This window comes from Crocodylus siamensis, chromosome 3 (genome assembly GCF_052110815.1).
Source record: "Crocodylus siamensis isolate JL-2025a chromosome 3, ASM5211081v1, whole genome shotgun sequence".
In the NCBI taxonomy this organism is placed as follows: Eukaryota; Metazoa; Chordata; order Crocodylia; family Crocodylidae; genus Crocodylus; species Crocodylus siamensis.
The window spans coordinates 51,477,944-51,498,567 of record NC_143397.1 but is presented as its reverse complement, the minus strand read 5'-3'; positions in this window follow the sequence as shown (position 1 = coordinate 51,498,567).

Genomic DNA, 20,624 nt, shown 5'->3' with positions numbered 1-20,624 from the left:
ATGTCTATGAAATCTATGTCTATGATACCATCTTGGGTGTGCGGATACTGGGTTGAGCTTACAGTTGAGCTAACAGGTGGATGTTAACAAAATCTAAATTTCATCTGTAAAGCAAAAATTATACAAGTTACTGATAAATAAAATCTATAGAACATTTTCAAATACGAGGATGTTTTGATTAAAGTGGTTTTTAGACCACCATACCATTGAAATAATTCAATCCGAGTGAAAATGATTTGGATGATATCTTTTATTTGACTGCATGGTTGAGATAGATTCAGACAAGATTTTGAGTGCAATGCATTCTTCTTCAGTGAGTCAACAAAAGCTGTTGTGGATTAACATGAGGTTTTGCCACTCCTTGTCATGAGGGCTGAAATATTTGGGGAACACTATTTTTTCCTTCATGGCAGGCTAGAAGGAGTTGAACTTTTTTTTTAATACATCCTAAATTGCAAAACAGGGGTTCCAGTGGCTTAGGTTAGAACTCCTCTACTTTCTCATCCAGTACCAGGAAATTGGGGCATCCCTATATTGACATGGTAGTTAATAAGATAATAAAGCTGTGAAAAAAGCATTTGTAATGAAACAAAGTCAGGCAACACACATGTTTAGACATGAAATTTGTGCTAACTTCAACAAACTTCAGATGAGCCAAGGATGTTCTATGGTTTGGGATGGAAGACATTAAAATGAGATACTGCATTGTTTCAACTTGAAACAAGGCAGATTCAGATTACTTTTACTTTGAATTTTGGAGTTTTAAAAATCTAAAAAGAACCCACTGGGCATATCTACACATGCAATTCATGCATATGAATAAGCTACAGATATTATTGCTCTGGGAGTGTTTTGCTCCCTGGCATGTCATTTGAACATGCACCCAGGAGCAAAAAAATCCATAGCATATTGTGCTGGAGTTTATTCATGTGCAGCACATGGAGCCCAGTGGGAGCAGCCTAGGCTGGCAGAGGACCCAGTGGATCAGCCTGCCAGTCCAGGGCTGTTCCAACCAGGCTTCTTGTGCTGCAGAAGAGCTGGCTGCTTCAGCGTCAGGCTAGCTGGCAGGCAGCCCCTGCACTGAAGTACCCTCATGCCTCAGCCAGCCCCCACCTCCCTTGCAACAGCCCTAGGCTGGCAGGCTGACCCTCTGGATTTTCTGCTGGTCTAGGGTTGCTCCAACAGGGAGCCATGTGCTATGGAATGGATGACTGGGGCATGAGGATGCTTCAGCAAGGGAGCTGCCTTCCAGCTAGCCCCACACTGAAGCATCCTCATGCCCCAGCCAGACCTATCGCCATCTACATGTGTGTTTAAGCACAGTAATGTACTGCACCATAGGATAGTATTTGTGTCTGATGGGTCCACACCAGCCTAATTGTCATGCGCATATGGATACTACTGTCCAGTAATTCAGTCTACTGCACAGTAAAGCAGACATGTAGATGCACCCAATATTTGTAAAACTGCAAATAGAAAACTAAGTACTTCACAAACTTATATGAAATGAAACTACTTTCTTTCAGATATTGATGTTCAACATTCACTTGTCTTTCATAAGCGGCATATTCAAACCAGAGAAATGCATCAAGCCAACCTGAGAACCACCATCACCCAGTGCCCAAGGAACACTTGTTACTGTTACAGCTGTTTCTATTACTTAATCAAAAGGGACACCAAGAGAAGTAATTAGCTGATGTTTGACTATCTTGTGATAGCAGTGTAACAAATAATTAGAAAAGACATGGAAAGAATTTAAGTTAAAGAGGTAAGCACTATTACAGTTGTTGAAAGAATGTCTCATTATATATAAAAATAAGTTTTAATGTGAACTTTATGCTTAGGTAGATCAATTATTTCCATGTGAGTGACTTAAAAAGAAAACAAAAATCAATTAGAGGGATAATTTGAAATGTTTCACTTTAGTAATAAAAATCCCTTAAAATGATAGGCATCGAAATTAACATAGAAGGGGGGAAAGTCACACTATACACATATGACTTACATACACATTGAAACTCAAGGTCAAAGGCCAACAGCCCTCACAACCCAAAAACAATATATTGTTACTATTTATTCAAGTTCTTCTATCACCCTCATTATAATAAAAATCAAAAAAGAATAAAAGACTATATGAAATTCTGGGTGCAATATGGTTATTATCTATTATTTTTACTACTACTATATTTTCTTGCATATGACAGATCACCACATAAGACACAAAACTAGTTTTAGATAAGGCAGAATGAAGTAAAGAAGGTTTTATGGGGGGCGTTTTTCCAGCGTCATGGCCACATAGAGGGAAGACAGTGCCTAATTCTCAGGCAAATTGCCCTCCCTTTCCTATTGAAACAAAAAGCTACAGTTTAACCCTTTCACAGCTGAACTGCAAGCAACTCTGGGATATTCAGCTGAAAGTTGAAACTGTAGCTGCTATTCAAGACTGGACTCTATAGGACGATATAGGATTTTGAAAAAACTAAAGCAGTCTGCAGGGCTGTGAAATAGAAGAAGAGAAAACAAGAGTAGCTAGTAGATAGCAACATTGCAAAAAAATAGATTGCTTGATTAGTGGAACAAAACCATTAAAAAAAAAAAGAGAGAGGGTCATTTATACAGGTGGAGTGAGGAACCATTAGTAGGTAGATTATTATGAAATATAAATAATTATATACTGCTACTGTTGGGTGTTGCACCTCATAACTGGCATACCCTTGACCTGTGAGCCTGGGTCGGCACGACCAGCTTGGCGCAGAAGGGATAGATGACCGGACAGGTGGGGAGTAGCGGCGAGCAGGAGTCAGGCGGCTTGAAGCATATTGGTTGTATGAAAGGTTTATTGTACTTACGCTATTGATGGTCACAGCATAGGCAGGATAGCTGCCTTGTTCAGTTACAGTGCATAAAACAGAATGGTCTAAAGGGGTCTCTTGGTTCACGGGGTTCCTGAGTCGAGCCCTTGCTTTCTAACCCAGAGGCTAGGTGCGGCTGCCCGACTCAATAGTCCCAGAACTGGTCAACAGCTCATGCGTACATTATTCATCTGGCTGCCCTCAGCAGGTTCAAAAGGTCAACCTTATGATTGGCACCTGCAATACTTATCATTGCAGACAACAAGCTCCTTAAGTGTGGAGAACAAACTTTTAACAAACTCCAACTGCAATGCTCCTCTTAGCAAAGAAATAAAGGCTACTAGTGCTGAGGGGTCTTTATGGCCTGCGTCCTTACTAAGTTATTATGGTCTTTTGAGTGAGGAACCATTAGTAGGTAGATTATTATGAAATATAAATTATTATAAACTGCTACTGTTGGGCAATTGGTTTTAAGTTCTGGATGAAGCAGGAATCAAAGCACCACTATATCTCCCTGGAACTGCCCCTCCTAGACTTTGTCTCTCCCTCCATGTAGCTGCTAGAGGGAACAGTAGGAAAAGAAACAGCAGCCGTTTTACAGCATCTCCATGATGCTGTTCTGGGCAGGTAATCAGCCTCTCTGCTTAAGACATGCAACCTAATTCTGAAGGCTAATTTTGGGGTAGGGAAAGTGAGTGTGGTAGAAGTGCTTAACCGTCCAGTTATCTAGGCATCCTCCACTAGATACCACCATGTATGGCGGTCTGTGTAGGTCTCATTGTAACACTGATCAATATATATTCTGTTCACACAAAAGCTTTGCTAAAGCATTGGCTAGAACAGGTTTCATCAGAGAATCTAGCTGATGTATGAACTCCTTGCATAAGCAAAACTTGGAATGTAGGGCAGAGGCGCACTTTTGTCAAGAGATGGGATGGGGAAGATGGCTGTCCAAGGTGTAGAATAGTTCAATACCAGGATGAAAAGGCTGGAAAGGAACACCTACATGAGGGTGCAGAACAAGGTCATGGTACAGGATGGCTCAAGATATTGAAGATTTTGGTTGAATGTAATATATCTTTTTTTTGTTGTTTTTTTTTTTTTTGACTGCTGTAAAAGAGAAGAATTAGAAATTATAGGAATTTAGTATTAGCCTTGGGGAGCCTAAGTGCTGTTATGCCAATAACTATAGATAGCTATATAATACATACATACATATAAATACACACACATACCCTATATACCTATGCCTACACACACACACACACACCCTATATACCTATGCCTATACACACACACACACACCCATCCATATGCCGATGCCTACACACACACACAGACCCATATGCCTATGCCTAAACACACACAAACCCCTATATGCCTATGCCTGCACACACACACACCCCCACATACCTATGCCTATACACACACCCCACATAGATATGCCTATAAACCCACCACACATACCTATGCCTACACAAACACACCCCAATACAACTATGCCCACACTCACACACACCCACGCCCACATACCTATGCCCACACACACACCCCCTATATACCTATGCCCACACCCACACACCCCCTATATAACTATGCCCACACACCCACACACCCCCTATATACCTATGCCCACACACACCCCCATATGCCTATGGCCACACACACACACACACACGCCTATATGCCTATGGCCACACACACACACCCTATATAGCTATGCCCACACACATACACCCACACCCTATATAGCTATGCCCACACACACACACCCCCTGTATACCTATACCCACACACCCACCCACGCCCTATATACCTATGCCCACACCCACCCCCTATATACCTCTGCCCACACACACACACACACCCTATATACCTATGCCTACACACACCCCCATATACCTATGCCCACACACACCCCCTAAATACCTATGCCCACAGACCCACACACACCGTATATACCCATGCCCACACATACACCCTACATACCTATGCCCACACATCCACCCCCATATACCTATGCCCACACACACACCCCTATATACCTATGCCCACACACACCCCCTATATACCTATGCCCACACACACACACACCCATATACCTATGCCCACACACACACACCCATATATACCTATGCCCACACACACACACACCCCTCTATACCTATGCCCACACACACACCGCCTATAGTTTCATAGTTTCATAGTAGCTAGAGTCAGAAGGGACCTAGGTAGATCATCTAGTCCGACCCCCTGCCTTAGCAGGAAAGAGCACCGGGGTCAGATGACCCCGGCAAGGAGCTCATCTAACTTCCTTTTAAAAATCCCCAGGCTAGGAGCCTGCACCACTTCCCCTGGAAGCTGGTTCCAGGCCCTAGCCGCCCTGACTGTGAAGTAGCGCCTCCTAATATCTAATCTAAACTTACCCTCCGCCAGTTTGTGACCGTTATTCCTGGTCACTCCTGGCAGAGCACGGGGGAACAGGGACTCCCCCAATACCTGCTGATCCCCCCTGACCAGTTTGTAGCAGGCCACAAGGTCCCCCCTTAACCTTCTCTTGTGGAGGCTAAACAGGTTCAGGTCCCGTAGCCTCTCCTCATAAGGCCTGCCCTGCTGACCCCTGATCATACGAGTGGCCCTCCTCTGAACTCTTTCCATATTGTCCACGTCCCTCTTGAAGTGTGGCGCCCAGAACTGGACGCAGTACTCCAGCTGCGGCCTGACCAGTGCCGCATAGAGGGGGAGGATCACCTCCCTGGACCTGCTCGAGATGCATCCGTGGATGCAGGACAGGGTACGGTTGGCCTTCTTGACTGCCTCCCCACACTGCCGGCCCATGTTCATCGTGGAGTCAATGACGACTCCAAGATCCTTTTCCGTCTCCGTGCTGGCAAGAGGGGAGTTCCCCAACCTGTAAGTGTGGTGCCGGTTCTTCCTCCCCATGTGCAACACCTTGCACTTATCAGTGTTAAACCCCATCCTATTCTCATCCGCCCACCGTTGCAACCTGTCAAGGTCAGCTTGTAGCCTATTGCACCCTTCTAGTGCACCCACATCCCCCCACATCTTAGTGTCATCAGCAAACTTGAACAGGGTGCTTTCTACCCCCTCATCCAAGTCACTGATGAAGATGTTGAACAGTGCGGGCCCGAGGACCGAGCCCTGCGGAACCCCACTGCCCACATCCTTCCAGGTCGAGAAGAACCCATCCACTACCACCCTCTGGGTGGGGCCCTCCAACCAGTTGGCGACCCATTTGACCGTGTGGGCATCGACACCACAGTCTCCCAGCTTTTTGATGAGGACAGGGTGAGAGACAGTGTCAAAAGCCTTCCGGAAGTCCAAAAAGACTACATCCACAGCAACCCCTGCGTCTAATGATTTGGTGACCTGATCGTAAAAGGCCACCAGGTTGGTCTGACAAGACCTGCCACTGATGAACCCATGTTGGTTGCCCCTGAGCATGCATTCCCCCGCAAGGCCCTCCTGGATGTGTGCCAGGATAATTTTTTCAAAGAGCTTACACGGGATTGAGGTAAGACTAACTGGCCTGTAATTTCCCGGGTCCTCTTTTTTTCCCTTTTTGAAGATAGGGACCACATTGGCCCTCTTCCAGTCCTCCGGCACCTCGCCAGAGCACCACGAGTGCTCATAGAGCCGCGCCAGGGGTCCCGCAATGACCTCGGCCAGTTCCTGTAGAACCCTAGGGTGAAGATCGTCCGGACCAGCGGACTTGAACACGTCCAGCCTCTCCAGAAGTACCCTAACTAACTCCTCGCTAACCCCTGGCCCAGGCGTGTCTCTCTCGGGGCCCGAGGCTATATACCTATGCCCACACACACACCCTATATACCTATGCCCTATATACACACACCACCACCCTTATATACCTATGCCCACACACACACACACACACCTATATACCTATGCCCACACACACACAGACACACCCTATATACCTATGCCCACACACACACCCTATATACCTATGCACCACAGACACACCCTATATACCTATGTCCACACACACACACCGTATATACCTATGCCCACACACACACTCCCTATATACCTATGCCCACACACACACACCCCCCCTATATACCTATGCCCACACACACACACTATATGCCTATGCCCACCCACCCTATATACCTATGCCTACACACACACACATAAACCTATATCCCCTATATACCTAAGCCCACACCCCCACACACACCCTACATACCTATGCCACACACTACCCACACACACCCTATATACCTATGCCCCACAGACTCCCATATACCTATGCCCACACACACCCCCTATATACCTATGCCCACACACACACACACACCCCTATATACCTATGCCCACACCCCCTATATACCTATGCACACACACACACACAAAACCATATACCTATGCCCACACACCCCCTATATACCTATTCCCACACACACACACACCCATATACCTATGCCCACACTCACACACACACCCCATATACCTATGCCCACACACACACACACCCCCTATATACCTATGCCCATGCACCCCTATATACCTATGCCCACAGACACACCCCCTATATACCTATGCCCCACAGACCCCCATATACCCCCACACCCCCTATATACCTATGCCCACACACACACACACCCCCTATATACCTATGCCCACACACACACCCTATATACCTATGCCCATGCAGCCCCCTATATACCTACACACACCCCCTATATACCTATGCCCACACACACACAACTACCCAGACCCACCCTATACCTATGCCCACACCACCCCCCACCTATGCCCACACACACCCTATATACCTATCCACACACACACACCGCCTATATACCTATCCCAAACACACACACACACCCTATATACCTATGCCCACACACACACAGACGCACCCTATATACCTATATCCACACACACTCACCGTATATACCTATGCCCACACACACACTCCCCCTATATACCTATGCCCACACACACCCTATATACCTACCTATGTACATATACCCACACCCCTATATACCTAAGCCCACACCCCCTATATACCTACACACCCCCCATATACCTATGTCCACACCCCCCCTATGCCCACACCCACACACACCCACCTATGCCCAGACACAGCCCCTATATACCTATGCCCACACACACCCCTATATACCATGCCCACACACCCACACACCCCCACATGCCCACACACCCCCTATATACCTATGCCCACACACACACACCCTATATACCTATGCCCACACACACACACCCTATACCTATGCCCACACACCCCTATACACATGCCCCCACACACACATCCACACCCTATATACCTAAGCGCACACCACACACACCCCTATATACCTATACCTATGACCCACACACACCCTATATACCTATGCCCCACACACACCCACTATGCCCACGCAACCCCCTATATACCTATGCCCACACATGCCCCACACACCCCCTATATACCTATGCCCACCATATATAACTATGTTCACACACACACACCCTATATACCTATGCACCCTATATACCTATGCCCACACACACACAGACACACCCTACCGTATATACCTATGCCCACACACACTCCCCCTATATGCCATGCGCACACACACCCTATATACCCCTATATACCTATGCCCACACCCCCACATGTCCACACACCCTATATACCTATGCCCACACACACACACACACCCTATATACCTATGGCCACACACACACACCTCCTAAATACCTATCCCAAACACACACACACACTCCCACATACCTATGCCCACACACATACACGCCCTATATACCTATGCCCACACACACACACCCCCCTATGCCCACACACACACACACCCCCTATATACCTATGCCCACACACACACACACACCCTATATACCTATGCCCACACACACACCTTATATACCTATGCCCACACATACACACCCTATATACCTATGTCCACACACACCCTATATACCTATGCCTACACACACACACCCTATACCACACCCCTATATACCTATGACATCCACACCCTATATACCACCACACACACACCTATGCCCCTATATACCTATGCCCACACCCACCACACCCTATATACCTATGCCCACACACACACCCCCTATATACCTATGCCCACACAGACACAAACCCCTATATACCTATGCCAACACACACACACCCTATATACCTATGCCCACACACACACACACACATATACTATGCCCATGCAGCCCCTATATACCTATGCCCACACCACCCCTATATACCTATGCCCACACAGCCACACCCTATCCATACCTATGCCCACACACCCACACACCCCCTATATACCTATACCCACACACACACCCCCTTATATACCTATGCCCACACACACACCCACACCCTATATACCTATGCCCCACACACACACCCTATATACCTATGCCCACTATGTCCACACACACACTATATACCTAACACCCCCTATATACCTATGCCCACACATGCCTACACACACACACCAACTATCACCCCCTATATACCTATGCCACCCACACCCTATATACCTATGCCAACACCCACCCACACCCTATATACCTATGCCCACACACCCCCATATACCTATGCCCACACAGACCCCCATATACCTATGCCCACACACACCCCCATATACCTATGCCCACACACACACACCATATAGCTATGCCCACACCCCCTATATACCTATGCACACACACACACACAAAACCATATACCTATGGCCACACACACACACACCCATATACCTATGTCCATGCAGCCCCCTATATACCTGTACCCACACACCCCCTATATACCTATACCCACACCCCCCTATATCCCTATGCCCACACACACCCCCTATATACCTATGCCAACACACACACACACCCCTATATACCTATGCCCACACACACCCCTATATACCTATGCCCACACAGCCACACGCACCATATACCTATGTCCACACCACCCTATATACCTATGCCCCCACACACACATCCAAACCCTATATACCTATGCCCACACACACACCCACACCCTATCTACCTATGCCCACAGCCACCCACACCCTATATACCTATGCCCACACACACACACACACACACCCCCTATATACCTATGCCCAGACAGACCCCCATATACCTATGCCCACTCACACACACACACCCATATACCTATGCCCACACACAGCCCCCCTATATACCTATGCCCACACCCCCGCACCTATATACCTATGCCCACACACCACACACACATGACACACCCCTATATACCTATGCCACAGACACACACACCCCCTATATACCTATGCCCACACACACACCCTATATACCTATGCCCACACACACACACACCCATATACCTATGCCCACACCCACACACAACCTATATACCTATGCCCAGACACAGCCCCTATATACCTATGCCCACACACACCCCGATATACACCCCTATATACCTATGCCCACACAGCCACACGCACTGTATATACCCCCCCTATGCCCACACCACCCTATATACCTATGCCCCACACCCCCCCTATATACCTATGCCTACACACACACACACCCCTATATACCTATGCCCACATGCACACCCCCTATATACCTATGCCCCAGACACACATCCACACCCTATATACCTATGCCCACACACACACACCCTATATACCTATGCCCACGCAGCCCCCCTATATACCTATGCCCACACCCCCCCAATATACCTATGCCCATACACACACACACCCCTATATACCTATGCCTACACACACACCCTATATACCTATGCCCAGACACACATGCCCTATATACCTATGCCCATAGACACACCCCCCATATACCTATGCCCACACACACACACCCTATATATAACTATGCCCACACCCCCCCCCATATATACCTATGCCCACACACCCGCACATACCGTATATACCTATGCCCACACACACACAAAACACACCCTATATACCTATGCCCACACACACCCTATATACCTATGCCCACACACCTATATACCTATGCCCACACCCCCTATATACCTAACACACACACCCCTATATACCTATGCTGACACACACAAACCCCTATACCTACCACCCCCTATATATGCCCACACACACCCCCTATATACCTATGCCCACACACACACCCCCTATATACCTATGCCCATAGACACACACCACCCATATACCTATATCCACACATACACACACACCCTATATACCTATGCCCACACACACACACGCACCCCACCCCTATATACCTATGCCCACACCCCCCCATATACCTATGCCCACACACACACACCCTATATACCTATGCCCACACACCGACACACCCCCTATATACCTATGCCCACACACAGCCCTATACCTATGCCCAAACACACACACACACCCTATATACCTATGCCCACACCACACACACCCCTATATACCTATGCCCACACACACACCCCCTATATACCTATGCCCTATATACCTAGACACACACACCCCTATATACCTATGCCACACACACACACACACCCCCCCATATACCTATGCCCACACACACAGATGCCCACCCCGATATACCTATGCCCCACACAGACCCCCATATACCTATACCACACACACACCCCCATATACCTATGCCCACACACACACCCCCATACCCTATATACCCACCCCTATATACCTATATCCACACACCCCCTATATACCTATGCCCACACACCCCCCTATATCCCTATGCCCACAGACACACCCCCTATATACCTATGCCCACACACACACACCCCCCTATATACCTATGCCACGCACACACACACACACACACCTATATACCTATGCCCCACACACAGCCCTATATACCTATGCCCACACAGACCCCCATATACCTATGCCCACACACCCCCCTATATACCTATGCCCACACACACACAAACCATATAGCTATGCCCACACCCCCTATATACCTATGCCCCACACACACACCCATATACCTATGCCCATGCAGCCCCCTATATACCTATGCCCACACATACCCCCTATATACCTATGCCCACAGACCCACACACACCGTATATACCCATGCCCACAGACACACCCTACCTACCTATGCCCACACACCCACCCCCCATATACCTATGCCCACACACACCCTATATACCTATGCCCACACACACACCGCCTATATACCTATCCCAAACACACACAGACGCACCCTATATACCTATGCCCACACACACACAGACACACCCTATATACCTATGTCCACACACACACACCTTATATACCTATGCCCACACACACACTCCCCCTATATACCTATGCCCACACACACCCTATATACCTATGCCTACACACACACACCCTATACCTATACCCATACCCCTATATACCTATGCCCACACCCCTATATACCTATGCCCACACACCCTATATACCTATGCCCACACCCACACACACCCTATATACCTATGCCCAGACACAGCCCCTATATACCTATGCCCACACACACACACCCTATATACCTATGCCCACACAGCCACACCCGCACTGTCTATACCCATGCCCACACACCACACACCCCCTATATACCTATGCCCCACACACACACACCCCCTATATACCTATGCCCACACACACACAGACACCTCTATATACCTATGCCCACACACACACACCCTATACCTATGCCCACACACCCCTATATACCTATGTCCACACCACCCTATATACCTATGCCCCCACACACACATCCACACCCTATATACCTAAGCCCACACACACACACACCCCTATATACCTAAGCCCACACACACACACACCAAATACCTATGCCCACACCCCCTATATACCTATGTCTACACCACCCTATATACCTATGCCCACACATACACCCACACCCTATATACCTATGCCCACCCACACCCACCCACACCCCCTATATACCTATGCCCACACACACCCTATATACCTATGCCCCACACACACCCTATATACCTTTGCCCACACACACCCCCATATACCTATGTCCACACACACCCCCATATACCTATGCCCACACACACACAAACCCCTATATACCTATGCCCATACACACCCCCTATATACCTAGGCCCACATACACACACACCCCCCCATATCGCTATGCCCACACCCCCTATATACCTATGCCCACACACACACATGCCCACACCCCCTATATACCTTATGCCCACACACCCCCTATATACCTATGCCCACACACACACACACACACCCATATACCTATGCCCACTACCCACACCCCTACCCCTATACCTATGCCCACCACACACCCTAAGCCCACACCCCCTATATACCTATGCCCACACACACACCCCACACCCACCCCCTATATACCTATGCCCACACACACACCCCCTATATACCTATACCTATGCCACACACACACACACCCCCTATATACCTATGCCACACACACCCCTATATACCTATGCCCACACACACACACACACCCTATATACCTATGCCACACACACACACCTATATACCTACACACACACACCCTATATACCTTATGCCCCACACACTATGCCCACACACACACCCCTATATACCTATGCCCCAGACACACACCACCATATACCTATGCCCACACACACACCCCTATATACCTATGTCCACACCACCCTATATACCCCACCCACACCCACATGCTATGTCCACACAGCCACCCACACCCTATATACCTATGCCCATACACACACATGGACACACCCTATATACCTACCCACACACCCCCTATATACCTATGCCCACACACATACCTATGCCCACACACACCCCTATATACCTATGCCCCCCTATACACACACCCTATATACCTATGCACACACACACACACACACCCTATATACCTATGCCCACACACACACACACCCCCTATATACCTATGCCTATATACACACACACACCCCCTATATACCTATACCTATGCCCACACCCACACACACCCACACACCCCTATATACCTATGCCACACACACACACCCCCTATATACCTATGCCCACACACCCCCCCCATATACCTATGCCCACACATACACACACACACCCTATATACCTATGCCCACACACACACACGCACCCCATATACCTATGCCCACACACACCCCCCCATATACCTATGCCCACACACACACACACACACCCCCCATATACCTATGCCCATGCAGCCCCCCTATATACCTATGCCCACACACGGACACACCCCCTATATACCTATGCCCCACACACAGCCCTATATCCCTATGCCCACACACACACACCCTATATAGCTATGCCAACACACACACACACCCCTATATACCTATGCCCACACCCCCTATATACCTAAGCCCACACCCCATATATACCTATGTCCACACACCCACACAACCCCTTATATACTTATGCCCACACCGCCCTATATACCTATGCCCACACCCCTCTATATACCTATGCCCACACACACAGATACACACACACACACACACACCTTAAAAAGGAAGAAAAATCATGAAGTATTAAGTGTGAAGTCTGATTAAGTGTTATGGATATCGAATGTTAACTAGAGTTTTTACAGGATGACATGTTTATGTAATACTACAATGACCCTTTCGGGCTTCTAATACATTGTCTTATATGGCAAATATTAGAATGGATTGCTAGTTGAGTATCCGCCAAATAATTTTAATAGTCAGGAATCTAGAAAATTATGAAGCAGCATTAACCAAATACATATTCATATTAAATAATACAGATGCACTTATCCCGGACCTTATATTTCAAAGTAAGCTAATGATCCATATTTCTTAAGGAATAAAAGAAAACAATTTTTAGAAGACTAAGGGTACATGCAGATTTTATACTTAAATTAACCTAACTGTAGATATGTTAGGGAGGTTAGATTAGTCACAAAATGGCCAACCGAATCTTACTTAGTTTACTCATGAGCAGATGTTACACTTAGATCTGAGGCCCCAGTCCTTCATCTACAGTGATCTAAGTGCTGATCAGTACATACATTCTACATAGCTTGGATCAGGCCAGAAATTGCTGGCCTGATCCAACTCAAACCACCTGACACGTACACTGAGTTAGATCAAACATAGGCTAGCCTAATATACCAACTGTGCGCACACATTTGGAGTGCAGACCTGGGGCTCAGAAAGCCCAGCTGTTTGTCTCAGCCCCAAGGCTGCATTTTTCCTACCCCAGCCCACCCTGACCAAGAATTTTTAGCCCCCCCCCCAACCACAGCTCTCCTGTCTCTAGATGGAAAATCCCCCTCACACATCCACCAACTCTGCCCCCATGGACCCACTAGTCCCCCTAAACCTGCCCACTTGTCCCACCACCCTGTCTTACTTGGATTGTGTTCCTGGCATAGCTCCTGGCACCAGTGAACATGTACACAAGCTGAACCTGATCTATGATCATGACACTTCAAGTAGGCTGCATGTATATAGATCAGATCCCAGAACATATGCACATTGCCTGAAGATATCAACAGATGTTGAATTTATTCCATGAGAAAGCCTTTTCTTCCAGGATCCTGCAGACATATACATCCATTATCCCACCTTAAATCCTTCTGAAGTATGCCAGGTAAAATGCATTAATTTTTTTTCACAGAATATTCTGTTTTATGTATGTAAGTTTATTGCAATTCATTCCCTAGACTAGCATGTCATGCTGTGCATACTCGCTGAGCACCTACTGGCAAAGGAGAAACAACACAGCTTGCAAAGGTGACATGAATATAAGACAGTACAGATTGACTTTTATTAGTAGATGTTTTGGATGGGGAATCCAGGAAAAAGATGACAAAGCTGAGATGGAAATACAAAGCCCCCGAGTGAGGGACTAACAATCGAGGGATGGGGGAGAGGAGGGGAACGCAACTAGATTGCATACCATACAATGTTAGCCAACTAAGCCGGGGGGTGGGAGGGATGTGGGAAGGGGACCAGTTTTAATCCAGGTCAAATCCCAGGATAATCAATCCCAAATCAAATGAGACATTTATTTACAGCCTAATAGCTTACTCTTATTGCATGCAAGAATTTTAAAGTGTTTGACAGACAGTATCCTACTAAGACTAGTTGGCAAGGGCCTGATCCTGTCACCTCTACTTACACACAAATCACTTTGCTGCCAAGGGCTATTTTGTCTAGGTGAGTCAACAGAATCTTTAACAGCTCCCTGAGTCGGTGGGTCTTAACCCTTGCCATTAAGCGCACTACAACTTATTCTGTAATATGTAACATTAATCTGTAGTTGTTTTCTAAAAATATTTTCTTAAGCACTATTCTATAGTTCAACCCTCATAAATAATCCTGAAATAACAGGCAAGTACATTTGCAATGAAGCAAAACATTTAGACATGGAAGCATTTTTCATTTCAAGTTTTTGAAGGGATTACTACATTCAATATGAAAAACTATTTTTAAAATTAAAAGAAGTTGAGTATTTGGCTTGTATCTCAACAATTTTCCATTTTTGCTGTATGGTTATAAAAGTATGCAAGTAGAAAAAACAAACATTACATAATTGAAAGAAGAGAGTCTGAAAGGTAAAATGGGGAATCTATTTCTGTCGTCTTGGGGATAAAGTCCTGATTTCCTTGTACTGACAAAGAAGTGAGACTATCAAAGGTAAAACATTTTTGCAACATGAGAAGGACTAGCCAAGAAAGCAGCAATGGATTCCACATGGCCCTACATGCCGTGGAAAGCCACAGGATTTCATGCACACAACTTCTGTGTCAGTTACTTTTCCTTTAATGGGCTTTATTTCATTGAACAGAATTGCACCGTTTCTAATTTATATGTTTATAAGATATAAATTAGAAAATAAATCTCTGTCTCAGCTGTTTTCTTTCCCTAATAGTTGCAAAGTAATAACTAATAAAAGATACTTTTGGAAGGAAAGAGAAAAAAAGTAATGTAGGTATTTCTTCCATCTCTTTTACTTCATGAAGTTCTGATTCAGAATTGCAGAACTACAGTATAAAGAAATTAATCACAATTTAGTACCAGCACAAACACTGGAAGATATCAGGTACCTAGTACCAAAAATATGCTTTGCTTTAAAATTTGATGCCATGCCATGTTACCATGCTGGTGTTGTATTGCTACTGGAAAAGAAACAGACCATTTTTTTCATTGTTTTAGCTATGGAAAGGGTAACTGAGGATTTACAGCAGGAAGCACAGCTTAGGCAGAGATGAGGTTCACTAGTTTGCAACACTGTTTTACAAGGACAACAGTCAACCTTAAATCAAGTCCAATCAGTAGAACTGACACAGGATGATACCCATTGTATATTATGGGTCTTTATTTCCTGTTTACAGGGAGTACTTGAATGAATTAAGGGAAGTAATCTGCTACTCACTCTCTTTACAGGCACCTATTGCTTGTACATATATATGTTCACAGTGTGACTCAGTGCCCAAGCAAAATTCACATTTTGTAGAGGATCATTGGACCATTGATATAATTCAGCATTAATCCATTAACCTCAATAAAATTTCACTAGACTGAATTGGATTTTGATGACAGAGCAATTAAGGGAATTTTGAATGGGTCCATAAGGCATGGATTTGAAGCCTGGCTCCCAATTTGTAGTTGAAGGTTGCCCTCAGGTCACCCAGTTTCAAATAGGTACCTGGGCATTTAGGCTAAGAAGTCAAAGGCAGCTGGTTATACTAGCCACATCAATCCCTTGTGTGCTGGTTGTTACAGAAACTGGCATGCCTTAACTATGCTAGCTTACTAGACCATTTGACTCGGGCAAACCTCTGACACCAGTTTGAAGGGGTTCTGCTAGCAGCATTTGTTTCTAATTTTTCAAAGGAAAGAAGTTTCACAGTTTTCTTATTTTATTATTTCAAATTCTCCAGATTGTCATTTACAAAAATTACAATTTTCGCTGTTCATCTAGATGTCCAATGATAAACAAATAGCAAAGGGTACACACAATTAGGTTGGGGGGAAAATGAAACCTGTAGAAGAAGAAAACGATTATAGAAGTACCTGTAATTGAAGCTGCATAACGTGTGGCTGATGATTTAATACATGAATGTCGTTAATTACAATTCAAAATTCTACAGAATAGAATAATGTAAGAGTCACAGCTGTTGTAGATCTGTGGTATTTTGTATACTCTTTTTTATAAAATATATATGAAAATGTGCATTCATAACAATAACATTGAATCTTTGCTCTTTCATTTTGTGGGCCTTATTTCCTGAAAAAAGCCTAACTTGGACAGCTACAGATTGGATACATCATGTAGGTAAAATGATTATGTTGCCCTGATACTTCATCATCAAAACAAGGGACATTTGTTCTCTATCTACAGCAGCACTAGTCAAAAGGTATTTGTGTACTTTTGATGCAGACCAAGAGTTTGCTCTTCTGGGATTGTATCACAACTGCAGTTTTCATAACAGAGGTACACACACATATATACATACACACAGATATGTACGTGTGTGTATCTATGCGTATATTTATGCGTGTGTGTGTGTGTACACACACACACGGGCTGTGAGAAGCTTTGGTTGCTGATTCAATTCAGAGGAGATTCAGTCTGATTCGACAGCTGAACCTCCGAATCGAATCATGAGACTATTAAAAATGTCCAAATCGATTCAAAGCCTCCAAATCAATTTGGAAAACATTCAGAGACATTCAGAGATTTGGGCATCCCTGCTTGCTACCGCAGGAAGCTAGACCCAGACTCTGTGCCTGTTCAGGTCAGATCCCAAAGGACTGGAAAAGGGCCAATATGGTCCCTATTTTCAAGAAGCGTAGGAAGGAGGATCTGAATAATTATAGGGCAGTCAGTCTCACCTGCATCTTTGGAAAGGTCTTTGAAAAGATCATTAAGGATCATATTTGTAGCAGTCCAGCAGGAAAAATAATGCAGCAGGGCAATGAGTATGGATTTGTAGGAAGTAGATTATACTTTTGTTTTATGACCAAGTCACAAAATGCTTAGATGCAGGAGTAGAGGTGGATATCATTTTCCTGGATTTTAGGAAAGTCTTAGATATGGTATCTCATCTCATTCTCATAAATAAATTAAGAGGCTGTGACTTGGGTGTTCATATGGTCCAGTGGGTGGCAAATTGGCTCAGGGGTTGCACCAAGAGAGTGGTACTAGATTGGTCGATATCAACCTGGAAGGAGGTGGGTAGTGGGGTCCCACGGGGCTCAGGTGGACCTGTACTCTTCAATGTCTTCAGCAGTGACTTGGATGTTGGCATGAAGTGTACTCTGTCCAAATTTGCAGATGATACTAAACTGTGGGGTGAAGTGAACACTCCGGAGGGTAGGGAACAATTGCAGGCAGACCAGGACAGGCTGGCAAAGTGGGCAGAACACAATAGGATGCAGTACAACAAGAACAAATGCAGAATGCTGCACCTAGGGTGTAAAAATATCCAGCACACCTACTGGCTAGGAAATGACCCTATCAGCAGCACGGAAGCAGAAAGGGATCTTAGAGTCATAGTGGACTCCAAGATGAATATGAGTTGTCAGTATGATGAATTCATCAGCAAAGCTAACTGCACTTTATCATGCAGCAGCAGATGCATGAAAAATAGAACCAAGGAGGTGATACTTCCCCTTTATGTGGCATTGGTCAGACTGCAGTTGGAGTAGTACATCCAGTTTTGGGTGCCATACTTTAAGAAGGATGTGGATAACCTCAAGAGGGTCCAGAGGAGGGCCACTCAAATGGTTAAGGGCTTACAAGACAAGCCCTATGAGAAGAGACTGAGGGACCTGGACCTCTTCAGCCTCCACAAGAGAAGGCTGAGAAGTGATCTTGTGGCCACCTACAAGTGCTTTAGAGGAGCACAGCAAGGTATTGGAGATGCTCTGTTCACCAGGGCACCTCTTGGGGTAACAAGAAACAATGGTCACAAATTGACAGAGAGCAGATTTAGGTTAGACGTCAGGAAAAACTTATTCACAGTGAGAAGTTTTTCCTGATGTCTTCTCAGATAGCCAAAATTTGGAATGGGCTTCCAAGGGAGGTGGTGCTCTCCTCTACCTTGGAGGTCTTTAAGAGAAGGCTGGATAGGTATCTGGCTGAGGTCATCTGACCCCAGCACTCTTTCCTGCCCAGGCTAGGGGTCAGACTCAATAAACTGTTGAGGTCCTTTGCAACTCTAGCATCTATGAATCTATAAGAAAGGGGTAGGAGGGGACCATGGGGGGGGACCTGCACCAGGCCCCATTCCCTGCCTGCTCCCCCAGCCCCCCGAGCACACCCTGACCCCAGCCCATTCTCCCAGCCCCATCAGTGGCTGCCCCACCTGGCCCCAGTGTCCCAGCACTTAAAAAAAAAAAAAAAAAGAAAGAAAAGAAAAAAAGGACCCCACATTCACCAGCTGCTGCAGCAACTGTCAGGGCCTCTGGGGACTCATAGCAGTGCCAAGATGCCAGGGCCAGGAGGGGCAGCCATTAACAGGGCTAAGAAAGTGGGCGGGGGATGGGGCCTGTTTGATTTGGAGATTCAGCAGCGGCCAAATCTCTGAATCAGATTCAATTGAATCGATTCAGGACAGTGATTCAAATCACCAAATTGAATCACTGTCCCCCAAATCAGCCAAATCCAAATCCAAAATGAATAGCAGCCATTTCGCACAGGCCTAATACACGCGCGCACACACACATTATACATATACAAACACACACATATATATATTATACACACACATACA